Below are 4,858 nucleotides of genomic sequence, written 5' to 3' on the forward strand. Positions count from 1 at the left end.
TATATTTCTATCTATCTATATATTTTAATTTCTATGTTTTTTCCTCCATTTCATCCGCTATGTTGCTTGCCTTAACAATCTGTCATCCGCTTTCCGCTCTTTTTACTAATGTTGGTATTATGTGAAATGTGTCATGTCATGTGTTTGTTTGTGTTGTCCATAATATTTGTTTGTTTTAGGTTCCCAGTCTATCCTTCCACAAAAATCAAAATTAAACCGAACATTCTCTGCTCGCATAAGTCAAAGTCCACACCTCGACATTGGCAGAATCCACCTTGCTAAATTAGCGAGGAGTAAAAGCCATTTATGGAAAAAAAAAAAAAAAAAAAAAAAAAGTACATTATACATTAAATTTGTATGTCATAATTGTTTTTATTTATTACAGTTAATTTTATTTAGGTACATCAACAATTTCTCTAGAAAAATATTCGTCTATGTCATAAAACGGTGATTTTAGTAACCAATATTTTAATCTACTTTTAAAAGTATGGAAGGAAGGTGCATCCTTGATACTTTTAGGTAGGTGGTTGTATATACGTGGGCCAAGTACATAGGCTGATCGTCCTCTTTTCGCTAACTTATGTGGCACAGATGCGAGGCAGCCCGCGTTCTTGTTGCTACGCAGATGGCGATTTGGATTTACCTGTTTCACAGTAAATTTGTTCGTGTTGGCGTAGGTAAATATCGCTATTTGCTGAATAAGTACACAGGGTAGTGTTAGTATACTGTATTCTGTGAAATACTGGCGAGCAGAGACGTCATCAGAAACACATGCTATTGCGCGTACGGCTCGTCTTTGTAATGAGAACACCCGACGCCAGTCAGCGGCTCCGCCCCATAGCTCGGTGCCGTACGAAATGAGCGAGTGCACAGTTGCGAAATAGCAGCTCCTGACGACGTCCCTGGTCGCAGTACTCGCGAGACGTCTTAAAGCGTAGCACGCGCTGCCCAGCCTCGCACACAGGTGGTCGATGTGTACGTTCCACCTCAGGCCACTATCGATGGTAAAACCTAATAACTTTATGTCCACAGCTTGACTGACAGCGTCGTCGCCGGCATACGTGGTCATGGGCCTGGATGTGTGGCCATTTAAATTGAGTCTCATAACGAAGGTTTTGTCTTTATTGAGGGCTAAGCCATTTGTTTCGAACCAGTAACAAAGCTGTTTAAGCGTGTCAGTTACCTTCGTTTCTAGTTGTAGTAGGGACGAGCCAGTGACGACAGCTGTGACGTCATCTGCGTACATAAAGATCTCGCACCCTTTTATTATTTGTGGGAGATCATTTAGGAGGATGCTAAACAGGGTATTTGACAAACAAGATCCCTGCGGTACCCCGAGCTGGTTTTTCATCTCATCGGACCTGATGCGGCCACTATCCCCTACGACAACTTGACTCCTGTTCGACATAAACGACATTAGAAGTGCCAGTGCAGGGCCACAAATACCATAGTGACTGAGTTTCTGCGCTATAAGTCCATGATTGGCAGTATCGAAGGCGCGCGAGAGGTCGCAGCACACCACCGCCACCTGCATCCCGGCCTCTCGCGCGCTCAGCGTGTACCACACCACTTCGCGTACCAGATCCGTAGTCGAACGGCCCTGGCGGTATGCGTATTGTCTGTCGGATATTGTTTGTTGTGGAAACCAAAAGGATAGTAATCTAATATTAATACCTACTTCTAAGATTTTACTAATTGCTGGTACTAGCGATATAGGACGATAAGACTTTAAGGCTGCCTTAAGATCTTTCCCTTTGTACAGTGGGGTAATTTTAACTTTTTTGAGGCTTTCTGGAATCGTCCCTTGTCGTATGCAGTAGTTATACAACTCTGATAGAACGAGGGACAGTACCGGACCCACGTACCGAAGGATGTTGGCCGAAAGGTCATAGATGTCGGTGCTGTTTTTCGGCGCAATGCGAGTCCGTAGTATGGATTCTACTTCATGAGCTGTGAAATATTTTAGTCTTAATGAACAGTTACACTCGGGAATACTCATAGCTATGGCTGACAGCGAGCGCTGGACGTCCGGTTTCGGCGCACCACATACAATAGCGGCAGTTATGAATTCCGCATTAATTGAGTCGACTGCTTGCTTTTTGGAGGTAAATGCTAAGCCATGACTGTCCTTTACGACCTCGGTATAGTCCGCACGCTCGCGACAACCCCGTCCTAATTCTTTGTTTATTACTCCCCACATACGTTTGCATTTATTGGGTGCGTTCTGTATTAGCGCACTGTAGTAGGCAGTGCGCTTACGTTTCAACATATAATTGTATTTAGATGAGATGCTAGCCAACATATCTGAGATTTGATTACTTGACGGGTATTTATCTTTTAGATTTGAGATGTCGTGAAGAAGAAGTTTCAAATTCCATACCTCGTCATCAATCCAGGGATATTTGTTTGTATTTGCCTTGAGTAATTTCTTAGGAAAGCAAATCTCAAATTTATTAATTAATATATTTAATAATGTGACAGATAGCGATTCACAATTTCTCTCACTTTTTGCAACAACCTCAGGCCAGTCAATTGAGTCTAGAGCGGCATAGAAATAGTTTTTATTTGCGATATTAAAAATGCGTTTAGGTATAGGAGTGCATTGCGCGAGCGGTTTATTTACAATTCTTATCTTTTGGGCCGAGTGATCGCTCAGGTGCGTGGTGACGCAATCGGCGTACACACGGTCAGCACAGATGTTCGAGTATGCATGATCGAGTAACGTCGCAGTGTTAGTATTATTGCAAGTTCGGGTTGGGAAATTCACATGTTGATTAAAATTGTGGCACGATATAATATCTGTAATTTTGTTTTTGCAAGATGTGTTGTTAAAAAGATCAATGTTAATGTCACCCATTATTATGGCACTGAGGTTTTCTTCATTTATTTTTGATAAGAGTTTATCTAATAGTTCTAGAAACTGCGAGTCGCTAGTGCAGTTGGAATGATAAATACCTACAACCAATATATCGTGGTCTAAGAGGTGGAGCGCACACACATCAAAAATTTGTTGGACGGACATATTACTAATGTCTGGCCTATTTAGGGCCCTAACACCTGAACGCACAAAGATGCAGCTTCCTCCATGTAAAATAGATGGCCTACAGTAATATGATATTAGGTCATAATTATGTAACGTTACAGACACAATTTCATTATCCCGGAGCCAGTGCTCGGTTAGCACGAGCACGTCACATTTTAAGTCATTACACAATAGCACTTCAATAGATTTGGTTTTATTGTTTAGGCACCTAATATTTTGGTGGCACAGCGTGAGGTCAGTCGAGGTCCGCGGGGGCCGTGTGTATCGCGGCGCGCTACTGCCGGCGCCGGCCGGGCTCAGCCGCGGTGCGACGACTCCTGTAGGGCGCGCGTCCGCGCCCGGCGCTTGCACGAAACCACTCGCTGACTTCGGTACCAGGGGGCCAGTTTTCAGGCGACATAAAAAATTCAAATTTACTTACACCGTCTTGCGTACTTGCACCGTCTGGGCAATCCACGGACGTAGATAATAAGGTGGATACACTGGCCAAAAAGTGTGTCCACATGAGAAGTCAAACCAGAGCCCTGCATCTCGTTCTAATTAGGGTGACCATAGGTCATAATATATTTATGTGGGATATTAGGATAAGTTGGAAATTGGAATGTATAGTTAAGCCAGGGCCCGATTTTATAAAGTTACAGGTTACAAGAGTACAGGCTACAGGGCTCCTACCGGGAAAATCGAAGTTCGTCAATTGAGGGCATTTTTCTCTGTCACTCTAATTACGTCTTAGTAAGAGTAAAAGAGAAAGATCCCCGCAATTTGCGAATTTCGGTTTTCGCGGTAAGCCCCCAGGCACCTGTAATACACTGTGAACGGCTACAGGTGTTTTATAAATACACGCAGATAATTACAGTTGTAAAGAACCATGGTCAATCTCGATTACAAGTGACATCTAGGGGACTTTGTTTTAAAATGTTCCGTTGTTTTTCCACATACCACCCACTTTTCATGGAGATGTTGAGAAATCTGGGAAATATTCAATGTTATTTTTCGCACATACTCATTTGTAACGTCATTAGTATGAAATTGCATTAAAATATAATCAAATAAGCGGTCATTTCTTTAATTTTTTGGGTATGTTATCCAATTGTGATAAAAAGATCCTCCTAGATATAATTATTACGTTTTCTGAAAAAAAAACTTGGGTAAGTTTTAAATTATTACCGCTTGGTTCCACAACAGCCGCCCGCAGTTTCAAACGTACATAATTCAATACTTTATAAAAGAGACTATAACGTAAAAAAATTACAACCATGGTACATATAGTTTCCGGCCTAAGAAACATAAAATATGCACTAAAAATGTGATATAAATCACATTCGTCAGCATTTTTCTCAGCAAAATCGAAAGTATTTACCTACAACTAAAATGATTATAAAATTTTGTCCTTATCATCTTCTTCACGATTCATGACTAAACACTTAAAAAATAGTCTTACAAACACTGTACAATACACAGAAGTAAATACGGAGAGTGATTTTAATGTGTACGACAGCGCTCTTGCTGCCACTTTGAGATTCATTGTTGGTGGGTAGTTACACAAAATGGTCAACAGAATCGTGCTAATGCTATCGTTTTTGCTCGTACTATTAAAGAATCGAAGTGACCCTTTTTGACCAGTTAGATCGGGCTTTTGGGCCATAGTGCATCGCCAGCATGCCATGAATGTTGAGACGACTTTAACTTTTTTCCAGGCATATAAAGAACATACGTAACAATAGAATTTGAATCTTAACACTTAGATTTAAGGTTTAAACTTCTCAAAAAGTTAACCTAACATTTGTATATTTTGTTTTATGGAGGGTAGAAACT

The 4,858-nt window shown here is 41.2% G+C and overlaps 1 long non-coding RNA gene across 1 annotated transcript in view; it reads right to left on the minus strand.

The window, feature by feature from the left end:
- Positions 1-4,858, minus strand: part of LOC133516428 (uncharacterized) — a 452,437-nt gene that overhangs the window by 358,465 nt on the left and 89,114 nt on the right. The gene's annotated exons all lie outside the window — the stretch shown is intronic.

The sequence above is a fragment of the Cydia pomonella genome, chromosome 3 (assembly GCF_033807575.1).
Source record: "Cydia pomonella isolate Wapato2018A chromosome 3, ilCydPomo1, whole genome shotgun sequence".
Lineage (NCBI taxonomy): Eukaryota > Metazoa > Arthropoda > Insecta > Lepidoptera > Tortricidae > Cydia > Cydia pomonella.